General features: G+C 37.8%; 1 protein-coding gene and 1 pseudogene across 8 annotated transcripts in view; one reads left to right on the top strand and one right to left on the bottom strand.

Annotated features, from left to right (window-relative positions):
* RNF111 (ring finger protein 111) overlaps positions 1–26273 on the bottom strand; it is a 121183-nt gene that overhangs the window by 55550 nt on the left and 39360 nt on the right. The window lies entirely within an intron of this gene.
* Positions 1460–3555, top strand: LOC118003569 (annotated as a pseudogene).

Genomic DNA, 26273 nt, shown 5'->3' with positions numbered 1-26273 from the left:
AAATGGACAAAGGAACTGAATAATTATTTCTCCAAAGAAGATATACAAATGGCCAACAGGAACATAAAAAGAGGTGCACCTGGGTGGCTCAGTCATTTAAGTGTCCAACTCTTGATTTCAGCTCAGGTCTTGATCTCAGGGTCGTGAGTTCAAGCCCCTCACTGGGCTCCACACAAAAAATAAAAATAAAAAGATGTTACAAATCAGTAGAGAGATGTAAGTCAAAAATACAATGTGATGCTACTTCACACCCAGGATGGCTATTATCTAAAAAACAAAGTAACAAGTATCAGTAAGGGGTGGAGAAACTGGACCCCTTGTACACTGCTGGGAAATGTAAAATGGTGCAGCAGCTGTGGAAAAGAGTATGGCAATTCCTCCAAAAATTAACAGAGAATTACCATGTGATCCAGCAGTTCCATTTCTAGGTATGCCCCTAAAAGAAAGCAGGGACTCAAAACAGGTATTTGACATACCTGTTCACAACAGCATTATTCACAACAGCCAAAAAGAGGAAGCAACCTAAAAGTCCATCAATGGATGAATGGATAAACAAAATGTGGTGTATATATACAGTGAAATATTGTTCAGCCGTAAAAAGAAGGAATCCAGGGCACCTGGGTGGCTCAGTCGGTTAAGTGTCCAACTCTTGATTTCGGCTCAGGTCATGATCTCAAGGTCATGAGATCAAGCCATTAGTGGGGCTCCAAGCTCAGCACAGGGTCTCCTTGAAATCCTCTCCCTCTCTCTCACTAAAATAAATAAGTAAAATAAATCTTTCTTTTTTTTTTTTTTAAAGGAAGGAATCCACACAAAAACCTGCACTAGATGTTTACAACAGCTTTACTTGTAATTGGCACAACTTGGAAAACAACCAAGATGTCCTTCAGGAGGTGAGTGGATAAACTGTGGTACATCCAGACAATGGAATATTATTCAGTGCTAAAAAGAAAGGAGCTATCAAGCCATGAAAAGATGTGCAGGAACCTTAAATGCAAAAAGGCTAAACATGCTGAATGATTCCAACTATAGTACCTCAAATTCTAGAAGAGGCAAAACTATGGAGACAATGAAAACATTAGTGGTTATAAGGAGGGGGCTTGGGGGGCAATAAATGGGTAGAGCAAAAAGGATTTTCAGGGCAGTGAAATACTGTTTGATATTATAATGAAAGATATATACCATTACACATTTGTCCAAACCCGTAGAATGTACAACACCAAGAGTGAACTCTAAGGTAAACTAAAGACCTCTGAGTGATGATGATGAGTCAATTTAGGTTCATCCTAGGTTAAAAAAAAAAAAAAAAGTACTATTCTGGTGATTGATTTGATAATGGGGACAGAGAGTATATAAGAAGTCTCTCATATACCTCCCTCTCAATTTTGTTATAAGCCTGAAACTGCTCTTAAAAAAAATCTTTAAAAAAAAGGAAATTCTGACACATGCTACAACACGAATGAACCTTGATGACATTAAGCTAAGTGAAATAGCCAGTCACAAAAGGACAAATACGTATGCTTCCATTTACATGAGTTACCTAGAGCAGTCAAATTCAGAGACAGAAAGTGGAACAGTGGTCACCAGGGCATAGGGGGAGAAGGGGATGGAAGTTAGTGTTAAATGGGTACAGAATTTCAGTTGGGAAAGATAAAAATGTTCTGGATATGGATGGTGGTGGTGGTTGCAAAACAATGTGAATATATTTAATGCCAAACCACACACTTACACATGGTTAAAACAGTAAACTTTATATGATGTATATTTTACAACCAAAAAAAAAAATTCCTTGCACATTTAATCTTGTCGTGGCATCTCTTTCTCAGAGAACCTGGACTAACACACACTCCATTTAAAGAACCAACTTCTTTTCTCCATCCTTCAATATCACATCCTGATTTTTGTAAAGTCCTTGACCCGCCAATAACTGAAGTCTCGTTAGCCTATTTTTATTGTATATGGTATGGGTTCCCTCACTAAATTTCGAGTTCCAAGAAAGCAGGAACCTTGTCTGCCCCATTCACTGCCCCATCTCTAGCAACTAAAACTCAACTGGCACATAGTAGGCACTCAATGAATATTTTTTTAATTGCATTAATCAATAAAACAATAAATGGGTAAAATTTAAAAAATGACTGCTGTATTTCTGGCTGGGGTAACTAAGAATTATGGTGCTGTCAATCACTAAGATAGGAAAGAAAGGAGAATATGAAGAATGAGAGTAACAGTAACAAAATTATGTAACAATAATAACGTTTAAGACTTGAACATTTATCATAACCCCATTTTCAGTTACAACAGCTCTAGAACCACAGAAAACATAAAAATAAATATTTTATACTTGTGGGTTCAGCAAGTCCTTGAAACAGAGAAACTCATCACAAAAGGAAACAGTAAGGAAACAAAGATTTTCTCCTCCATAAAATTGGTAACCTGATCTACATGCTGCTTCTTGATTCACAGTAAATATTAAATAGGAAAGTGGTTGCATCTTGCAGAAAGTCTATAGAGACCATTTTTCATGTCCCTAAGAGTATCAAGGTCCAACGTTAAAAAATAAATCTTCAAACCAGAGAACCGAGGCTGGATTCAGGTCACAGACATGTTTTCTTTGTACAATTCAGAAACAAAACAAAATAAAAACAAAAGTGACGGTTAGTTCTCATTAATATCAAGGAGAAAAAAAAGCTTTAAACACTATATAACATAGCTCTGGAAGGGCTAGTCAAGTCAATCAAACAAGAGAATGGACATAAATAAAAGGAGGTGATTTTTTGGTCATTATTTGCAGATAACATCAACAGGTGAGATTGACAAAAAACCTGGAAACACTAACATGGGCAAGTTATATGTGTGTTTACCACAATAGTTCTCTAAAATCAGTGACTTTCCTTTAAACAAAGAGTAGCTAATTAGAAAATACTACAGAAAAAAAAATCTTCTCACTCACAATAGAGGTGAGAAGATTTAATACCCAGTATAACATTTAACAAGAGACACACAGTACTGGTTCCTGGTGCTGCTTGTGGGCTCGTTCAGTGCGGACCTGGTACCTCTTTTGTGAAGCGGCAGCTGAGGAGACTCCGGCACTCACCATGGCCGACAAAAAAGCCCAAGGAAGGAGTCGAGACTGAGAACAACGATCATATTAATTTGAAGTTGGTGGGACAGGATGGTTCTGTGGTGCAGTTTAAGATTAAGAGGCATACACCACTTAGTAAATTAATGAAAGCCTATTGTGAATGACAGGGTTTGTCAATGAGGCAGATCAGATTCCGATTTGATGGGCAGCCAATCAATGAAACAGACACAGCTGCACTATTGGAAATGGAGGATGACGATGCAATTGATGTGTTCCAGCAGCAGACAGGAGGTGTCTACTAAAAAGGGAACCTGCTACTTTACTCCAGATCTCTGTTCCTCCAGACCAAGAAGACAGTCTCAATTAGAAAGCCGCAATTTGGTTCCACCACATCCTGACTACTACAGTATAGTTTTCTCTATTCTTTCATTTTCCCCTTCCCCATTCCTTTATTGTACATAAAGTAACTATGTATGTGCACAAGCATATTGCATTTTTTTAACTAAATGGCCAATGGTATGTTTTGATCGACATCAAATGGAGATGGGATGGGGGAAAATACTGCTTCTGTGAAAATACCCCTTCTCTCCACTAGTGGCACGCTCAGTCAGCTCTTATCTTTATGTTCCAGTAAGTTATTTTGGTCTCACTGTTTAACAAAAAAAGAACAACATAAAAATCCTTGCATACCTTGTTCGATTGGAGAATTTTAATGTTTTTCATTTATCATTGTAAAACCAAGGACAATTTTATAACTTTTTTGTACATAGCTGTTACATGTAGGGCAATCTGCCTTTAAGTAGGGATAAATTACTCTAAAAGAAATGAATCCTAGATAGTTTTCCCTCCAAGTCAAGCGTCTTGTTGTTTATTTATTTATTTATTTTTAAAAGATTTATTTATTTGACAGAGAGAGACACAGCGAGAGAGGGAACATAAGTAGGGGGAGTGGGAGAGGGAGAAGCAGGCTCCCCGCGGAGCAGGGAACCCGATGCGGGGCTCGATCCCAGGACCCTGGGATCATGACCTGAGCCGAAGGCAGACGCTTAATGACTGAGCCACCCAGGCACCCCAAGTGTCTTGTTGTTTAAATAAACTTCTTGTTTAAAAAAAAAAAGAGACACACGGTACCTATATGAAAACAATTATTACTATGTCAGTTTTGCAAAAATTATTGGGAAATTTAATGTGACTCCAAAATATTAGCAAATTTTTAAAATTATAAAACAATGGAGAGGCACCTGGGTGGCTCAGTTGGTTAAGCATCTGACTTAGGCTCAGGTCATGATCTCAGGGTCCTGGGATCAAGTCCCAAGGTGGGCTCCCTGCTCAACGGGGAGTCTGCTTATCTCCCTCTCTTTCTGCCCCTACCCTCCCACCACTTGTGTGCACGCACTCTCTCAAATAAATAAAATCTTAAAACAAAGGAAACTAGCATTCTAGTTCTCTTAACCTCCAAAGATTCTCTGCCATCCATAGTCCTCCAGACACGTAGATCTGTTCACAGTTCTGTATTAAACAGCTCAGAATTTCTTTTCTCAGCACCAAAGGAAAATCTTGATATCATTTGGGTAAAGAGGTGGTAGAACAAGGAGTATCACTGGATGGGTCTATGCTAATATAACGGGGACTGCCATATTATTTGCTAGAGTCACATGGTCAGTCTTACGGTTGCATTTAAAAGTCACTGAATTTTTTGGGGTGCCTGGGTGGCTCAGTCATTAAGTGTCTGCCTTCAGCTCAGGTCATGATCCCAGGGTCCTGGGATCGAGCCCCGCATCGGGCTCCCTGCTCCGCAGGGAGCCTGCTTCTCCCTCTCCCACTCCCACCTGCTTGTGTTCCCCCTCTCGCTGTGTCTCTCTCTGTCAAATAAATAATTAAAATCTTTAAATAAATAAATAAATAAATAATAAAAGTCACTGAATTTTAGAATGATTTATACGGAGAGTGAAGAGATTTAGAGACCTAAATCCAAAAATGTTCACTCTATTCTTTAACCTAAACAGATATCCATAGAGATAATTACTTGAGAGGAACCAGACATGAGATACCCACATGAGGAGATTCAGGGACATCCTCCATTCCATGCTGCTCTAAATATTATTGCCCAGATATTAAAAGGAATTAAGGTGTATAGTACAATGGAGTTTAGAACTGTCAGACTCTGAAAGTTACCTAAAGAGAGGTATGCCCAGGATCACTATCTCCACTGAGAAGCACAGACAGCACCATGGGTTGACTATCTCAGCTAAGGCTTACTCTATGAATGAAGTTTTTGTCCCCCCAAGTACAAACCTGACTTCAAATAACAGGGAAGAGAACTAGCTACCTGACCAACTCACCAAGAACATGACTGTAAGACTAAGAAATCTTATAAAACATTGTCAAAATATTCTAGGAAGCTAGAGAAAATGAGGCATTACAATAATAAAAAAAGCTAGCATATCTAAGAACTAAAAACGAAAAAAAGGATACTGAATGACAAACAGGGAAGGTGATTTTCCACGTTTAAGTGGGATCACTAACAAAAAAGAATAAATAGTCAATCAAAAGTAAATGTATTCATTTGTGTACTAAAAAGAGCTGGGTTCAAGTCTTGACTCTGCTCCTGACTAGCTGTGTCACCTTGGGCAGATTACTTAAACTCTCTAAGACTATTCCTTGTCTATAAAATTGGTATACTAGTATCTAGCTCATAAAATTGTTTAAAGGGTTAAATGAAAGTACCTAGCAAAGTACCTGGCACAATGGCTCTTATTATTAATTCCTTTTCTAGAGGAGCAGTTACATAGATAAGAAAATACATTTAAGATCTTCCCTTAGGGGCCCCTGGGTGGCTCAGTCATTAAGCGTCTGCCTTTGGCTCAGGTCATGATCCCAGGGTCCTGAGGTTGAGCCCCGCATCAGGCTCCCTGCTCAGTGGGAAGCCTGCTTCTCCCTCTCCTGCTCCCCCTGCTTGTGTTCCCTCTCTCGCTGTGTCTCTACCAAATAAATAAAATCTTAAAAAAAAAAGATCTTCCCTTATACCTAGAAAAAGATGAAATCCTCAGAGTCAACGAAGGGCATACAATCAACGGTTCCTCCAGAACCTTAAAGTATAAAAATGAAGGACCAATAGTCTTTGTCACAAAATCCATGAAAACAAATAATTCTACAGATTCTCCTCTACTATGGAGGATTAAAGTTTGAGGAGCTGGATGCTCCCTAATTTCTAATACCAGACATTCTACTTTTGGAAAAAGATAAATCTCTCTCAAATATTAGGTTTCTATTACTCAATGACCTAATGATATTCTTGTTTGTCTTGTTTAAAATATTCTAAAATCCCCAAGTATTAGTCATCAAAGGAAAACATATCTATTTAGGTCTCCTATCAGTACAAACTAGGTGGAGTTCAATACAGAGTCTACTACTCTAGCCATGATTGTGGTGTCATCATGACCAGGAGCAAAATGAAGGGTGTCTCAATCCTGGCAAGCCCGAAGAGTATCTGGGACTCCGTTTCAACTAGTTAGGAAGGCAGTACTACAAATCATAGGGTATACCACACAATGTCTAACATTTCTGGTATGGAAGCCTGGACTCTGGGATTTATATTACAACATGAAATATGAAATACAAAGATACTGCTAATTATCTGTTATATAAAATAAGTTCTAGCACAAAAAAAAAAACCTAAAAGAATCAAACAAAAAAGATTCCATATGCAAAAAACTACAGAACTGTACAATAGGATGTGAAAGACAATCCTCATAAATGGAGTAACACCTCATTTCTGTATGAGCAAAGACTCTAAATGGCCTTTGTTACAAATTAGAAAAAAGCCATAATTTTTTAAAAATATAAAACATAAACACCATCACCATGGACATGTTACTGCCTTTAAAAACACTAAAACTAAAGATTAATTCAAATTCATAGTTTTTGATGTAGTTTCTCACCATTTTGTTCACTGGAATTTTCAAATAATCAACATTTAATTAAAAATAACTGTACAGAGGGACACCTGGGTGGCTCAGTCAGTTAAGCATCTGCCTTTGGCTCAGGTCATGATCCCAGGGTCCTGGGATCAAGTTCTGCATCGGGCTCCCTGCAGAGCAGGAAGCCTGCTTCTCCCTCTCCCTCTGCCTGCCACTCCCCCTGCTTGTGCTCTCTGACAAATAAATAAATAAAATCTTTTAAAAAATAATAATAACTGTACAGAGCTATATGTATAACTGAGGAGGGTAGAAGTAAAAGGGAAAATCTGATTCAAGTGTTTTTTCCTTTTTATTTAAGTTTTAATTTTCACAACTAAGATAAAATTAGGGTATATCCTTAAAACAAACTGCTGAGCAGCCTTTAAAAATGAGGTAAGTTCTGTACAAACAGATACAGAAAGTACAGATAATTTTTTAAAGCAGGTTGCAAATAAGTCTGTTATAATATGATCCGTTTTTGTAAAACAACTTATGTTTATATATGCATGGGGAAAATATAGAAAAATATACACTTAGTTGGGGACAGAGATAGTAGGAGGGAGATTTATAGCACTGGGTTTGGAGCTTTCATCTTTTGTGTTACAATTTCTATGTGGTTTGAATTTTTTCTAAATCATTTCCCCTTTTTAAAATCAAAGTACAAGGATTTTTTAAAGGAACAAAATATATTTTATTTTTCTACTGGACTAGGACACAACTTTGTTAATTGCAGATTACTACACAAATCAAATATATGCTAGTATGATTTTTTTTTTTTTTTTTTGCTAGTATGATTTTTATGGGAACCTTGACTAGGCATAAAATTCCACCTTAGTGACTAGAAATGACCACTAATCCTGGATGGCTTAATAACAAAAAAGGGCAGAAACTGACAGATGGCATCTGACTGTTGGCAAATTTGAACAGTTGTCAGATTTGACAGTTGATTATGCTTTTTAATTACTGATACCACTCTATGATTCTAGGCATGTTGTTTCTGAGATTACCTTTATGAAGAAATTTTAATACTTGGAAAGTAATAATTTATCATGAAATCATTTCATAAAATCTTTCATCATGAAAAGAATAGTAATTAGTATTGTTGGGTTAACCGAAAGGTGTCAGTAAGAAGAAAAAAAATAATGTACAAGGAAAACAAACCTCCACAATCTCTCATTCTTAATAATTCTTCAAGTAATCAATCTGCCACTTTCAAAGCTTCAAATTTACAAACTACTCTTAGAGATTACTGTTACTTAAGCCTACAGTTTCCAAAACTGAACTTCAAGTAGCCTCCAGGTTTCCTTGGAGATTGGAACTCAGTGAATTGAGAATTCTATCTTTTTTAAAGGGATAGAAGCAAATTTAAAGATGATTAATACTTTTGTATATGGAAATATGTGCTTTAATACACCTACTATCTTATCAAATTTTACCAGTCTGCAAGAGCTCAATGTAGAATTAAACCATATTGCTCATCAAAATCTTAAATCTTTACAGAAATACATTTAACATTTTGAACTAAATTTTGTCAATAATTTAAAATTGGGGTGCCTGGGTGGCTCAGTCAGTGGAATGTCTGTCTCTTAATCTCAGCTCAGGTTTTGATCTCAGGAGCGTGAGTTCAAGCCCCATGTTGGGCTCCATGCTGAGTGTGGAGCCTACTTAAAGGAAAAAAAGAAAGAAAAACAAAATGACTTGGTCTTTCTCTTATAAGTAGTCATGTATGCTGAATGATGCTCAAGAAGGAGAAATCAAAATCAAAAATACAAAGATAAAAATCATTGTGGCTGGGGCGCCTGGGTGGCTCAGTTGGTTAAGCAACTGCCTTCGGCTCAGGTCACGATCCTGGAGTCCCGGGATCGAGTCCCGCATCGGGCTCCCTGCTCAGCGGGGAGCCTGCTTCTCCCTCTGACCCTCCTCTCTCTCATGCTCTCTGTCTCTCATTCTCTCTCTCTCAAATAAATAAATAAAATCTTTGGAAAAAAAAAATCATTGTGGCTTACACAAAACTCTCTGAGGAGAACAACCTCAATGAAACAGTGAGCACATCCCTGCGAGAAGCAGGAAATATTATTTAAAGTAGGTAGAGTGGAACCAAACTATGGTGGGCTAAAAAAGATGAAAAGTTTTGACTGATACCGTGTATGCTCAGTTATTCAAATGGTTACAGAAAACTACCTTGTATGCTGGATACGTGGGCAGAGATATAAAAAAGATACAGGCACCTATCCTTCAAGAAGTTCATAATTTAGCACAACAGAAAGAAATAACCAAAATATAGAATGCTATAAATAATGATATAAATAAAAAGTACCCTCCATGAGAACACAAAGGAGAAAGCAACTGGTGTTTCTGGGAAAGGCTCTATAGAGAAGATGATATCCAAGTCAAACCATGAAAGATGTACAAGGTGATGGTAGGCAGAGAAAACCCTTCATTTCAAACAACGGCAAGAAATGGCAGTATCTAAATACTCTAAATGTTTAGGATGTGGATTTTTTTTATTTTGTTTTAGTGGGAGAGAATAAGCTGGAGTCTTCTTCACCAAGAAGTGAAGAATTCTATGCTTTTGCTTAACACACAATTTACAAATATTTAATTGAGGAGGTGCTAACAAGAGTGGGCTTGAGGGAAAGTCTGACAGACTGGGGAGAAAGCTTTGCCCCAAAAAGGCACCTTTAGGGGGAGAAGGGTGAAGTGAAGGAAAAGGCAGGATATGCAAATGTGAGTCTTTTAAGACAAAGAAATAAGATAGTGAAACAGCAAAGAAGAATAAAAAGCCAATGCCAAGTCTGGGGTCTTTTTCTTTCCTTTTTTTTTTTTTTTTTAAGATTTTATTTATTTATTTGAGAGAGAGAGAGAGCATGAGAGGATGAGCGGGAAGCATGATGCGGGGCTGGATCCTGGGACTCTAGGATCATGACCTGAGCCAAAGGCAGATGCTACACAGACAGATTGGATATCTGGAAGAAACGTTAAGTCACTGTCAGAAATGAAGTTACTTGGAAAGAGAATGCAGGGATTCAATTTTGGATATTTTGAAATAATAATAAGACAACAAGATGGGACTATGCCTATAATATCAGGTCTGGAAATACAGATTTTAGCATTATCTACTTGGAGGAAAATAAAATCACTATAGTCAATAAATTAACTACTTTCATAAAAGTGAAGTTCTGAATATAGAGAATAAAGAGCTAAAAGCGTATGGTATGGTAGAGTATCTGCCATAAGAAAGGCAGCAAGAAAAAAAAATTAAGAAAATAGTAACAAAGTCTGAGACAGAAGATCTGAGAAGGCAAAACCCTGGACGCTATTCTCCCTGTTTATTAATCCACTCCTGACTTCACATTTTGACTAACCAGCAAATACTCAGAAATACACCTCAGTACTGCTCTCACCAGTTCTGTGAATCAGTATTTCCCAACTATTTTTTATATCATGATACACATAGAACATTATATATATTGGGCACTTAGGGTAGATAAGGCATCTGCAAGGTGCCAGGCCTGGGGCTCCAGCCATCCAGACCCTCTCTTGATGTCTTGAAGGCTGAAGGGATCAGTGTCTCTACATACCTGCAACCCAATCATGGTATACCAGCTAAAGCTCTGCTTTTAAATTCTTCATCCCTTTCTTCTGTAAGCACTCTTCCAAACAGTAATTCTGTAACAGTTAAACCATCTGCCTTTGCTTTTAGGTTGATGCTATGGTGTTTAAATCATCCTAACCAGTACCAAATATTTTTAACTGAAAGAAATTTTTTAACCTCAACTAAGTGAATAACTACCTGGTAATTCTTTCCTTCTTCATAGTAAAGGACTCAAATACTTATTTCCTCAAGCCCTCTCCTCCTTTTACATCCTCTCATCTTAAGCAAATTACTAACTCTGCCTCTTACTTTATAGAAGATAGAGGCTACCAAAAAAAACTCCAACATCTTACTTCCCTTTACCCAATCTCTAACTTTTCAATTTATATCAGGACCCTTACCAACTATGCCACACTGTACTGGAAAAGGTATTTTAGATTAACAGCATCCCTCCACTCAAAAAAGACTTAAACTGGCAACTTTATGCTGTTAAAGCAGCCCAACAACAAGCCACTATAATCAGTTATTACATGGATTAGAATTACTTCATATTCTTTTGTACCTGCTCTATGTGGAAGGAAAGAAGGGAGGGAAAGAGGAAAGAAGGGAGGGCAGGCCTCTTCTATCAAATCAAGAACTACATCTCCAGATTCAACAAACTTGAGCCAAAATACCATAATATGATCATGAAGCTTTCAACATTTTTTCAGAACACTGCTCAACAATCAACCTAGAGGGGCGCCTGGGTGGCTCAGTCGTTAAGTGTCTGCCTTCGGCTCAGGTCATGATCCTGGGGTCCTGGGATCGAGACCCACATCAGGCTCCCTGCTTGGTGGGAAGCCTGCTTCTCCCTCTCCCACTCCCCCTGCTTGTGTTCCCTCTCTCGCTGTGTCTCTCTCTGTCAAATAAATAAATAAAATCTTTAAAAAAAAAAACAACCTAGAATCACAAACTGCAGAACCCTACAGAATTGCTGTTTTGGAATGAATGCTTTTTGCTGGTATCACACTTGGCTTTCAACTTTATACTCCCACCCAAGCAAATATTCATGTTAAAATACGGTATCTTTCATAATTCAGTTACTTATAATTGTCTTGCACAAAATACTCTTCAAGTCTTATCCTACTGTTCAAATAACTCCTCTTTTCTCTTTTTTGTAAGGCAATAATAAATACTCTATTCCTTTGGAAGTCAGATTTCCAGCAACTCAACTCTCAGGAACATAGCCTACAGACTCTCAGGAACATAGCCTACAGAAAAATTATTCTCTAAAGAATCAAAATACTTGTCAGAAAGGCCACATGCAATTCAATATTCAGAGACTATTTTATTTTACATATAATTCTATAAGCTTAGTTGTCTGGATACCAAGTATAACAGAAAGAATATTAGTGGCAGCACCTAAAAACAGAAAAGAGACAGAAGAACTAAGGTGTTTGTTCCAATAGCTAAAAAAAATTCAGTTTGTCGAGATTAAATAATTTTGTGAACAATTTCTGAGGACAACACTGTAATATACCACAGAATAAAAGCTGATGTTCAAAATCATAATTCTGAGCCATCCAGAAAGCAGACTGTTCTCAGTAAAATAAACACATACATGTTTTAGGCATATTTACAACAATATAGTTAATAAGTTTTTAGTTGCTTAACAGGAAACATGCCAAATGTGACTAAAACAATATTATCTCAGTTTTTATTGAAAATATACAAAAGATGAAAATTTTGATAGTACAAAAAAACTGCATATAAATTCATAAAAGTAGTAAAAGAATAAAATTTTAAAATACACAAAATACTTGCAAAATATGAAACTATATTCACAACATGCAGTGTTTCCTCAAATTGATAAGGAAAATATAGGTGACTTCTCTATCTTATCTATAACGTTTTATTTATTTTTATTCTTTAAAGTTTATAAAACAAAATAACCAAATTTTTTTAAAAATAGAGATTTAGGTTTGTTATTTACAACCTTTGGTCCCTAGTGGTTACTGATCCTAAAATCTGAAGCTAAACGTAAGTAGGAGGATAAGGCTGACCTACAGATTTTTAAAGGATAAGAAAGTAGGAAGTTCAGAAAACTTGTGAATATCCCTGGCTCTTTATTTCGCCATTGTGACAAGGACAAACTCCCGCTGTTTGAATTAAAACCTTTCATAGAGCGGCAGTTGCTATTTCATATCTGATTTTGCAAGAGAATTCAGCAATAAACCCAGGTCCATTCACTTTCTAAAATGTTTAATACAGTTTCAAGGCAGAAATACATTTAAAAGCTCCAATTTCCATTACTTGGAACCAAACTCCAGCCAAAGCAACTGGATAAAGGTTCCAATCTCCCTCATCTTTTTACCTGCCCTGACAGTCTACAAATCATTTGTAAGTGACTTCTATGATTAAGAAGAAAAAAGAAAAGCCAGCATTATGGGAAAGAGACGTAAGGCTGGAATAACAGTAGTTATGGCAAAATAATACTAATATTATTGATGATGATACCAATGTGATTGATGATGGTGATGATGATGGAGATTTTTGTTAGCCTAAGTTCTCAAATACAGCTGCTGTTTGTCCATGGCAGGTTTCCTGACATCCAAAAAAGAGTTCGTTTTGGGGGGCTTAAAATAAAACAAGAATCTAAGGACTTTTCCCTACTTGCCTGCCCCTAAAACAAGTATACATTCCTCCTAAAGCTTTTTTTTTTTTAAAGATTTTATTTATTTGACAGAGAGAGACACAGCAAGAGAGGGAACACAAGCAGGGGGAGTGGGAGAGGGAGAAGCAGGCTTCCCGCCGAGCAGGGAGCCCAATGTGCGGCTCGATCCCAGGACCCCGAGATCATGACCTGAGCTGAAGGCAGACGTTTAACTGACTGAGCCACCCAGACGCCCCTCTTTCTTTTTTTTAAGTAGGCTCCATGCCCAGCACAGAGCCCAACACAGGGCTTGAACTCATGACCCTGAGGTCAAGACCTGGGCTGAGATCAAGAGTCAGATGCTTAGCTGACTGAGCCACCCAGGCATCCCCTTTAAAGCTTTCTAACTTGGGGCAAGGAAGATATAAGATGAGCCTGGAGCAGAAAGTGCCAGAAAGTAAAGAAAACATACACACACACACACGGACAGAGGCACGTCAAAGAGACACCAGAGCCAACCTGAAAGAGTTCCCAATGGCTAAAAATAGAACTGTAGCAACAAGATAAATAAATTAGTAACTGGATTCTATCCCCAGGGTATATAAAATAAATTCCATTAATCCATACTGACATAAATGACTAAATAAATAAGCAGGAGCAAAGAGACAAACCTTCCTCATAGAAGAATTCCAAATGAGTTGTGTGGATGCATCCCTTCCAGGAGGTAGAGCTTAACAACTCATCTCCCTTTCGTGACTTACTTCCAAAGAAAGGACTAAGAAGGAACGGAGAGTAACTTTAAGGTGAAGCAAACAGTACTTTAGCCAGATGATCAAGGTTAATATTGTAACTCATGTTGCTAATGGGTACTTTACCTCTGTGGGACCCTTCCCCATAACCCACAACCCCAGTCAAACCAATGAGAAAAACATCAGGCAAACTCAAATTGAGGGACATTCTACAAAATACCTGATGAGCAATCCTCAAAACTGTTAAGATCATAGAAACAATGAAAAACTGAGAAACTGAAACCACAGGAGATTACATTCAAATAACATCTGGAATTCAGTTAATAGTAATATACCAATGTTGGTTTCTTAGTTGTGACGGACATAGGATAGGTAAGATGTTAACAACAGAGGAAACTGGGGCGCCTGGGTGGCTCAGTCGGTTAAGCGTCTGCCTTCGGCTCAGGTCATGATCCCAGGGTCCTGGGATCAAGCCCCACATCGGCTCCCTGCTCCGCGGGAAGCCTGCTTCTCCTTCTCCCACTCCCCCTGTCTGTGTTCCCACTCTCGCTGTGTCTCTCTCTGTCAAATAAATAAAATCTTAAAAAAAAAACAACAACAGAGGAAACTGGGTGAAGGGTACATATGAATTCTATGTATTATCTTTACAACTTGTTTTTTTTTTCTTTTTTTTTAGAGGTGGGGAGGGGCAGAGGGCAAGGGAGAGGATCTTAAGCAGGCTCCATGCTCAGCGTGGAGCCTGACATGGAGCCCAATGAGGGGCTCTATCTCACAACCCTGAGATCATGATCTGAGCTGAAATCAAGAGTCAGCTGCTTAACCGACTGAACCACCCAGGCGCCCATCTTTGCAACTTCTCTGTAAATGTAAAACTACTGTAAAATAAAAGTGTGTTTTTTTTTTTTTTAAGGTAAGGGCATTATAAGCAAATTTCTCCCAAGGAAATCCCTAAAAAGGGAGGAGACAGATGAGTGATGACGGAGCTTATCCTGCTCTCCAACATCACCAGCCCCTCACTACTGCCAATATCTCCAAAAATCTTACACAGGACTACTAGGGGAGAGGGAAATCTAAAGCTGGAGCTACCATAGAAAAAGAAAAAGCTTAAAAAACTATCTGGTCGCTCAACTGGGATAGCAAGGCATGTATCTCTGTATACACTGGGAAATTATATATAATTCATGGAATTTCTATAGAGAAATTACTGAATCCTTTCCAAATAACCACTAGATTTTGGCAAATAAACATGTATTTCTTGGGCTAAAGTGTTCAATAATCATGCATTCATAGCCAGTATGTGCACAAAGCACACATGTGCCCAGGAGTGTGTGTGTGTATTTTATTCATTTTTTGTGACATAAAGTAAAGAAAACCTATTATTAAATGAGTACAGCTAGCTAGGCAGTACACTTCAAAGCACTAAAAGTTACAGGATCTTAATCATTAAATAGTACAATTATCTAAGTGGGAATTAAGACAAAATATTAAAATTAAGCCACATGTTCTTATCCAAGCTAGGAAATCTTTGGTTCCAACTCTGACGATCTTGGTTTGGTACTGGCCCATAAGAAAACACCTTCAGCTGGAACATATGCAAGATCAAAGTATCCATGTGTTAGGGACCTAAGTGTGCCCACCTCCTCAAAATTCGTATGTTGAAATACTAACCCTTAGCACCTCGAATATGAGTATAAACAGGGCCTTTAAAGAAGCAATTAAGGTTAAACGAGGTCATATGGTGGGCTCTATCCAATCTGACTGGTATCCTTTCTAAGAAGAGGAAATCTGGAGACACACAGACACAGAGAAAAGACCATGTGAGGATACAGCAGGAAGGTGGGCAGTCATCTGCAAACCAAGAAGAGAGGCTTCAGGAGAAACCAAACCTGACTATACCTGTTCTTGGACTTCTAGTCTACAGAATTGTGAGAAAAAAGTTCATTGTTGTTTAAGCCACCTGGTCTGAAATATTTTGTTATAGCGGCTCTAGCAAACTAATACACCATGCAATAAACATTTCCTGAATATCTTAAATATACCAGACTATCCCAAATATTGTAAATACAAGATGAATAAGACATAAACTGTCCTTAGAGTCTAGCAGTCAGGGAAGCGTATCAATAGGTAATTAAAATACAGTAAGTGTTATAATAGAAGTGTGCACTGAAACAAACTGTATTAGAGCCTAATTCAGTTCTGAAGGGGAGGGGGGACCGGGGAAGGTTTTCCCAGGAAGAACAAAAGGAGAAAGAGTGAAATGAGAAGAAATGAGACTTGGTCACCCTATTTTCCATGGCAGAGGATCTCTGAATGAGTCACATATTTAATGATGAAATACAGATACAAATGCACAAAACCAGTTATCTGAAAGACTGAAAGACAACATATGATTTTCTGATAGAGGACATAAAATCTTCAAAGATGCCACTCGACTTCAAAGAACTATTTGTCTAGAATTATTGGTAGGAAGAAAAAGAAGAAATGAGTTCTTAGGATACTTTTCAGTATATGAAAGGCAAAACAAAGTTCCAAAGAATTACCAAATTTCCCCCAGAGTTTGTTTCAATTTAATAATAGAGGGAGCAATGAGGAATCTACAATAACTAAAACTCTTATGTTCTCCCATAATCTTCAACATTAAGGTCCTTCCCTCTCGCATGAGGTAGCACAGTCTCAACTTCATTAACCTTCAGTACTAAGAGAAGAATTATAAGCTATAATATACTTGAAAGCTAAAATGGAATAAAGATCAATCCCAAAACTTGACTTGAAATGTATCAATAATCAGCAATATAAAATGAGGTGTATAATTAAAAATTAGCCTACAAAATGCATTCCAAACTCTGTTTTTAGCCATGGTTTCACATGAAGGCATAAATGGAATATTCACCACATCCCCAAATGACACAAAGCTGAAAAGAGATCACATACACATTTGACAAAATCAAGACCTGAAAAATAAAAGCTTAGGATAATTAGCAAAACATTAAAAACTAACACTTTAATAAATATAAAATACTACAACTAGATTTAGCTTATATACAGATAAAGACATAGGGGAGGGGTGCCTGGGTGGCTCAGTCGGTTAAGCGTCTGCCTTTGGCTCAGCATGATCCCAGGGTCCTGGGATCAAGCCCTGCATTGGGCTCCATGCTCAGCCAGCAATCTCTCTCTCTCAAATAAATAAAATCTTAAAAAAAAAAAAAAAAAAAAAAAGACATAGGGGAGACACTTTTTTGTTGTTTTTCTCTAAATAATTTGCCTAAAGTCAATAACTGCGTAATATTCAGAGATATTCGGTCACAAATGCTCCAAGTTCTTTGTCAAGTTCCATAAAAAGAGTAAATGATACAACCATCTTTTTTCAGACTCATATATCAAAATTTTCTGGTCTGAATTTATCAATTTTAAAGACTTTTTTCAGAAATCATCACTGTCCAGTCACTTTATAAAAGTAGAATGGAATAAAGCGAGTTCTACTAGCATCTTGTCTCACAGAGATAACCTCACAATTATTCTCTAGCTATAACCTCAAAATTTGAACAAAGAAATCCTCCCAAAACTAATAACATATAAAGTAAAATGTACGACAGGGGCGTCTGGGTGGCTCAGTCATTAAGCGTCTGCCTTCGGCTCAGGTCATGATTCCAGGGTCCTGGGATCAAGCTCCGCATTGGGCTCCCTGCTCAGCAGGAAGCCTGCTTCTCCCACTCCCCACTCCTTGTGTTCCCTCTCTCGCTGAGTCTCTCTCTGTCAAATAAATAAATAAAATCTTAAAAAAAAAAAAAAGTAAAATGTAAGACAATAACACAAAGCACAGGAGTGGAGCAAAGAGATGTAGGTTGTTGGGTGTTTCTTCTATCATATGTGAAATAGTCTATTTTTTAAAAATTATTTATTTATTTATATATAGAGAAAACACAAGCAGTGGGGAAGGGGCAGAGGGAGAGGGAGAGAGAGAATCTCAAGCAGGCTCCACACTCAGCATGGAGCCCAATGCAGGGCTCAGTCTCACAACCCCAAGATCATGACCTGAGCTGAAATCAAGAGTCGGATGCTTAACTGACTGAGCCATCCAGGCACCCCTGAAATAGTCTATTATTCCTTGAAGACAGACAGTGAAAAGTTAAAGATGCATAGTGCAAACCCTAGAGCAACCATAAAAGATAAAAAATAAAATATAGCTAATAAACCAACAGTGGAAATAAAATGTAAAACAAAAAAAAGATTTTTAAACCCAAAAAATTAAAAAACTAAAGCCCAAAGGAAACATGAGTAGGAAAATAAAGGGACAGAAAACAGATGGGACAAATAGAAAACACAGAGCAAGATGACAGATTAAAACACAACTGTAACAAAACAGGGTGCTACTGGCATAAGGATAAGACTGGAGAGTCCAGAAATAGATTCAAACATATCATCAAGTAATTTTCAGTAAGAGTGCCAAGATAATAAGAAAGGAATAGTAACAAATGGTGGTGGAACAACTGGTGAACCATGTGGGAAAAATTTAACCTCTACACCATTCATCAGACAAAAAAATTAACTCAAAATGGATCAGAGACTTAGACCTAAAAGCTAAACCTTAAATTTCTAAAAGAAACATAGCAGAAACTATATGTAATCATACCATGGGCAAAGGGCTCGTAGAACACAAATAGTACTACCTATTTTTTAAAATTTATTTATTTAAGTAATCTCTACACCCAACGTGGGGCTTGAAATTATGACCCCAAGATCAACAGTCACATGCTCTACCAACTGAGCCAAGCCAGAGGGTAGCCCCTAGCACTACCCATTTTTTATAAATGGATAAACTAGACTTTACCAAAATGAAAATCTGCTCTTCACAGATGCCACTAAGAGAACAAAAAGGCAATGGGGTGCCTGGGTGGCTCAGACGGTTAAGTGTCTGCTTTCAGCTCCAGTCATAACCTCTAAGTCCTGGGATCAAGGCTCATGTCAGTCTCCCAGCTCAGCAGGGAGTCTGCTTCTCCCTCTCCCTCTGCCGCTCCCCTGCTTGTGCTGTCTCTCTCTCTCTCTCTCAAATGAATAAATAAAATCTTTAAAAAAAAGAAGAAAACAAAAGGCAAGGTAGCAAACTAAAGACAAAGAAAATTGCATTTATGTGTAATTTATATGTATATATAAACACATATATAAATTGAATCCAGATATGCAAAACTCTTCCATTTTAATAAGACAACTCCACCCAAAAAAATAGACAAATGATTTTTAACATTTCTCAAAACACATACACATGGCCAATGAGTTATGTGAAAAAATGCTGTGTATCTCTAGTAATCAGGGAAATGCAAATTAAAACCACAATGAGATACAACTGCACACCCAATAAAAGGCTAAAACTCTTAGACCAAAACCACCATACGTTAACAAGGATGTGGCACAACTGGAACTCTACACAGAGCTCTCTGGTAGCTTAAGTCATATATACATCTAACCTATGACCAAGTAATTTCACATCTAGGTTTGAAAACACAGGTATACAAAAAATTTGTATGTGAATGTTCATAGCTTTACTCATAATAACCAACAATTTGGGAAAAACAAATCTCCAACAAGTGAATAAACAAATTACGATATTATTAAAAAAATTACAATTTTTAAATACAATAGGATGCCAAACAGCAGCAGCAAAACAACAAAGAAGGAACTACTGATACAAGTAACATTATGGGTACAAAAAAAAACCATCCTGCTGAGGGAAAAAATCAGACATGAAGTATATGATTCCAGATACAGGAAGTCCTAGAACAGGCAAACCTAATAATCTAAGGTGAAAACAACTTAAAATTAGTGTTCTACAAAGAATCAAAGGACAGGAGAAACTGAATACGAGGTACATGAGCAAGGTACACAACCGAACTTTCTGAAGTGTTGGTTAATGTTCTATTTCTTCATAAAGATTTGGGTTACACAAACATACATTTGGCAGAACTTCACAACAAATGGTACACTTAAGATTTGTGCACCTCACTATATGTAAATTTTACTTTAAAAACAAAGGACTGTAGGAGCGCCTGGGTGGCTCTGTTGGTTAAGTGTCTGATTCTGGATTTTGGCTTGGGTCATGATCTCAGGGTGGTAAGATCGAGCCCCGAGTCAGGCTCCATGCCAAGCACGCTTAGGATTCTCTCCCTCTCCTTCCGCCCCCCTCCCCCAGCATGAGCATGCATGGAAAAGAAAAAAAAGTAAAAACAAAGAACTGTAAACAAATATTCAACTCTAATGATACGGAAGCTGATTTTGTTTGGGAAAAAATGCACTGATACCTGCAACTTAGTTTAAAAACACAATACAAACCAAACAGCGGCAAGCTTGACTGAAGGATAGTTAGAGGAATGAATAGATGGACAGGTGATAAAGCAAAAACAGCAAATTGTTAATTGTGGAATGTAGGTGATGGGGAAATGTTTGTTCATCTACAATTCTTTCAATTTTCATGTTTGAAAATGTTCACAAAAAATGCTGGGGGGGGGGGCACCTGGGTGGCTCAGTCGGTTAAGCGTCTGCCTTCGGCTCAGGTCATGATCCCAGGGTCCTGGGATTGAGCCCCGCATCGGGCTCCCTGCTCAGTGGGAAGCCTGCTTCTCCCTCTCCCACTCCCCCTGCTTGTGTTCCCTTTCTCGCTGTCTCTCTCTCTGTCAAATAAATAAAATCTTAAAAAAAAAAAAAAAAATGCTAGAGGGAAAATGTGATGAGCAAAAGAAGCCAAATACAAAAAAGTAACACTATACAATTGTGTTTATATGAAGTTCCAGAACAAACTAATCCATAATGTCAAAAATCAGATCAGTGGTTGCCTATGGCAAGAGAGAGGGGTGAATGATGACAAAGGAGCAAGAAAAAACTTTCTAGGGTGATGGAATGTTTTATGTCCTGATTGGGGTGTTGGTTACATGGAGATATACATTTGCCAAAACTCACTGAACTGTACAGTAAAAATATGTGCCTTATATTGTATATAAGCTATAGCTCAATTAAACTGATTTTTACAGTATGTTCCCTATTGAAAATAGTAATACACAGAGAAATTAAGTCCCCCCCAATCACACCATCCAAATAAAATATCACTATCCTTCTTTCTCTTCTGTCAAAGGCTATGCCCAACAGAGATAAAAATATACCTTATTGTCTCTTCCTTAAAGGCAATACAGAAATACTGGTTAAATTCTTACTTCAGGGCCATAGAAACTCTTTACTCCAATCCTACTAACCTCTCAAATGGGACATCTCCTGAATTTTGGAATTCCCTTCTCAGGCGACTCAAACCTCCTGACATAATCCCTTCAACTCCATTACTGCTGTGAGTCTCTAGCAAGTTACTAACCATTCTATGCCTAAATCTCATCTGAAAAATGGAAATATTTACCTTAAAGGGTTAAGTGTTTAAACAAAATAATGTAGGCACATGCTGGATTATTATTATTGTTTTTAAAGTCAAAGAGTCAACCAGCTTTTAGAAATCATCCTGGCCAAAAAAAAAAAAAAAAAGTCCACAAGCTTCCCCTCTGTTTTCTTTCCTTTGGGGGGGGGGGACAGGGGGTTGACCTTCAATTTTTTAGGTACACCTACCTCAAGCTAGTCTATCTTATTCGAATGAACCTCAAATTCCTCTTGAAGATCAGATCAAAACCCCGAACTGTTAAAGCACCCAAAGCAAAGGGTGGAGTAACAAAATAAATATAAATAAAACAAAAAATTTTCTTAGATTAGGAAAGATAGCAACTGCCCTGAGAATATAGGATCTAATGCGGTGAGCAAAACTACCCAAGGAAACAATTTCTCCTTGGATGCCGTCCAACAAGTTTATTTAAATAAAAGTTGTTTTTGCTCTTCCTATGTGATTTAGGGTCAAAATGTGTAACCTGGAGAATTAAAGAGTATGGTCTAGGGGCTCCTGGGTGGCTCAGTCGTTATGCGTCTGCCTCCGGCTCAGGTCATGATCCCAGAGTCCTGGGATCGAGTCCCGTGTCAGGCTCCCTGCTCTCCCACTCCTCCTGCTTGTGTTCCTGCTCTCGCTATCTCTCTCTCTGTCAAATAAATAAATAAAATCTTTAAAAAAAAAAAAGTATGTTCTAAAGAATAAGAGTCATACAAGAAAAAAACAGGCAGATACTGGCACTTTCAATGATTGAAGAAGGTAAAGGCTTACTGAAAACTGGATTAGGGAAAATACCTCTGGGTAGAGAGCACACCCACAATGTGAATTCAACAATGTGAAGACAAGAAAAAAATAATTTAAACCTGTAGATTATGCTTGCAATTCTGCTCAATAATTATATACCCAGAATGAACACAGAAAGATAAAATTTTACTATTCTCTAGTTGGTCTCACTTCCCATGTGCCTCTCATGATATGAACATCTTGCTGTGCTGTCAGATTCTAATGTTTAGAGCTATTTATTTTTCCCACAACATGGACCATAAACACAGCCTACGACTTCATCTGGTGTTTAACAATGAAACATGATTCATTCCAATACTAAAGGAAAAACAGGATATGTTGAACTTTGAGAGACTGTACGTCTATATTTTATATTTTATGGGCAACTTTAGGGATTTCCAAGGTTATTTTGACTAAATGACATTTTTGTCTTCTTTGGATCTGTATATTCTGACAGCAAAGTGAAAATCCTTGTGGCAAGAAACAAAAATAGTAAGCTATTAGACAATTGAGAATACCGGTCTGGAAAAACCAAGGATTTGTTATCCTCTATGCTAACATCAGCCACTTTATTCAACAAACCCTTTTTGTTTTTTTTACTACTAGTGACTGCTCAAGGTGATAATTAAGAAGATAGTTAAGATGCTACTCTAGCCCAAAGAATTTCATATTTTGGATAAACACAGTAATCCTAACCCTAATGTGAATTCCCATACATGTAAAGCTAGCCTACACACATTTACTTATATACTTTCTGGGCAATCTTTAGAATTTTGGTTTCAGTATACATAGACTGTGAGTTCTTCCTGAAGGGGATAATCAGAAAAAGAGGCAACTGAGGATTAATAAAATGACAGGAGAGAAAATAAAATATTTTCAATTGAAGCCTGTTCAAGATAAAGGAAAATGACTGAAATTAAGTCCAGGCCTTAGAACTGCCATCCAGGACTGCTATCTGTGAGGAAAACTATTCATTTACAGGGAATAAAATGGGGAAATCCAAGAATCTATCACCTCCATGATGGCAAACAGGGTCAACATAAGTTAGGTTATTCAAATTTTTTCTATCCCGAGCATCTGGGATCAGATCAGAATCTGGAAATGTCACCCAGGTAATAGAAATTTTACAGTCGCTTATTAATATTTTAGAAAATACAGTATCAGGGTGCCTGGGTGGCTCAGTCGTTAAACGTCCGCCGTCAGCTCGGGTCATGATCCCAGGGTCCTGGGATTGAGCCCTGCATCCGGCTCCCTGCTTGCCGGGAAGCCTGCTTCTCCCTCTCCCACTCTCCCTGCTTGTGTTCCTGCTCTCGCTGTCTCTCTGTCAAATAAATACATAAAATCTTAAAAAAAAAAAAAAAAAGATACAATATCACTGATAATACATTAGCTACCATTTATGCAGTTATTGTTTTCATTCAACAAATATTTATTGAGAGCCTATTATAATGTGGGCACTGTTGTAGGCACTGGGATTAGCCATGAACAGGATATAGAAAGTCTTTGTTCTCATGAAAATTACATGCAAATGAGAAGAAACAAGGCACAAATAGACAGTCAAGCTAATTTTAGGGAAAAAATTGTGCTATTATGGAAATAAAACAAATAGTAAAAGACAACCATCAACAGGCTCCTAAGAAGCTGAAGACCTGAACCATGAGAAGAACAAGCCACCAGTCAGCCACGCCACACAGTGCTAGAGGAAGAGCCTTTCTAGCAGAGGAAACAGTAAAGAAAGACCGTGTGGCAGGAAGAGGCCTAACATGAACAAACAACAGAAAGGGAGTGAGAGGAAAGGGAGATGGCACACAAAGGGATCAGAAATGGTCAAGGGCCAGATCAGGTATGCCTGTAAGGAACTATGTGCCATGTTTTTATTCCATTTTATCCTCACTAAAAACTATTATCTCCAAGGAACTAAGAATTATAAAAGTTAGGCAACTTGCCTAAGGTCTGACAGATAAACATCTGGATCTTAATTCTTATATAAATTGCTGGTTTGGGTCTCTCTCATTTTTAAAATAAATGTATAGTTATGTGGGCTTTCATATGTTCACTCACCACTTCAGTTCCCATGACATTATTTTCATATAAGATTATGATGTAATTCGGGCGCCTGGGTGGCTCAGTTGGTTAAGCAACTGCCTTCAGCTCAGGTCATGATCCTGGAGTCCCGGGATCGAGTTCCGCATCGGGCTCCCTGCTCAGTGAGGAGTCTGCTTCTCCCTCTGACCCTCCCCCCTCTCATGTACTCTCTCTCATTCTCGCTCTCTCAAATAAATAAATAAATCTTAAAAAAAAAAAAGATTATGATGTAATTCAACTACAATTTCTTCTATTTACCATGGAGATTTTTGGAATTTAGCCTCCACAGTGGGAGAATGCTAAAGGTCTACTAAAATGGAAATAACTGCTACAAGGTAAGAGAAGGACCAAATACTATGGAAAAACAGAAGGGAGAGCCATTGATTCTAGAGGAGAAACTTCACAGAAGTTTAAGAGCTGGTCCTTAAAAGTAATATTTCCTCAATTGGAGAATAAGGATAAAAGCACATCAGAGGAATGGCAGACAGGAAGGTGGTTATGAAAATAGACGATCTGTTTATTTTAAACAATCAAAGTTCTCTATATTCTCCCAGATGTATATAGGTAAAGCGGTCTGTGTCTGACCTATTCCTCCCCTTTTCATTTTATTATTAAAAAAATTTTTGGGGGGGCGCCTGGGTGGCTCAGATGGTTAAGCGTCTGCCTTCGGCTCAGGTCATGATCCCAGGGTCCTGGGATCAAGTCCCACATCGGGCTCCCGGCTCAGCGGGGAGCCTGCTTCTCCCTCTGACCCTCTCCCCTCTCATGCTGTTTCTCTCTCGCTCGCTCTCTAAAAAATAAATAAAATTTTTTAAAAAAATTGTTTTAATTTAAGTATAGTTGACACAATGTAACATTAGTTTCAGGTGTACAACATAGTGATTTAATCTCTCTACATGTTATGCTCACCACAAGTGAAGCTACCATCTGCCACCATACAATGCTATTACAATATCATGGACTACGTTCCCTATGCTGTACCTTTTATTCCTGTAACTCATTCATTCCATAACTGGAAGCCTGTATCTCCCACTCCCCTTCACCCATTTTGTCCCTCCCCCCCACCCGGCAACCATCAATTTATAGGTCTGATTCTGCTTTTTGTTTATATGTTTCTTTTCGTTTTTAGATTCCACGTATAAGTGAGATCATATGGTATCTGTCTTTCATGACTTATTTCAATTAGCATAATATCCTCTACATCCATCCATGTTGTTGCAAGTGGCAGGCTCTCATTCTTTTTTACAGCTGCATAATATTCCATAAAATGGCCAGTTTTATCTCATACTACTTAGAGTTCTTTAAAGAAATATGATTTCACAGAAAATACAATCAAATCCATGATAATAGTCATTCTGTAGATGTAATACAAATATTACATGACATGGTTTTCTTCACCTAATGACTACTTTGTATTAAAAAAACAGAGTTGTCAAAGCAGACTTAGACTTTGTAAAGTAAACCTACTTACAAACCTATTTACATGTGTATTTTTTCACATATTTAAACATGACTTTGGGGCACCTGCATAGCTCAGTCAGTTAAGCACCCAACTCTTGATTTCAGCTCAAGTCATGATCAAGGTCCTGAGATCAAGCCCTGTGTCAGGCTCCACACTAGGCATGGAGCCTGCTTAGGATTCTCTCTCCCTTTCTTCTGCCCTCCCCACTCCCCCGCAGAGGCACTCACTTGCGAGCACTCTCTCTCTCTTAAAAAAAAAAAAGAGAATATTTTAAAATAAACAAACAAACATGATTTTACCACTAAAAGTTGGAAAGAGAGCCCATTTTTGTATCAATAATGTAACTTGCTCCTGGTATTTATGAAAAGCAAAAGTTCATATTTTGTTTAAGCATGGTAAATTACACAAATAACTTTATCTCAAATTTCCTTGCAATTCCCACTAAATAAAAAAAACCTTTCAATTCTCTCTCTCTCTCACACACACACACAGAGGATCTAATAGCAACAAAGATATAGCAA

The sequence above is a fragment of the Mirounga leonina genome, unplaced genomic scaffold, assembly GCF_011800145.1.
Source record: "Mirounga leonina isolate KUSES-001 unplaced genomic scaffold, KU_Mleo_1.0 Mir_91, whole genome shotgun sequence".
NCBI lineage: Eukaryota > Metazoa > Chordata > Mammalia > Carnivora > Phocidae > Mirounga > Mirounga leonina.
This window is presented reverse-complemented; position numbering and strand designations above follow the sequence as displayed.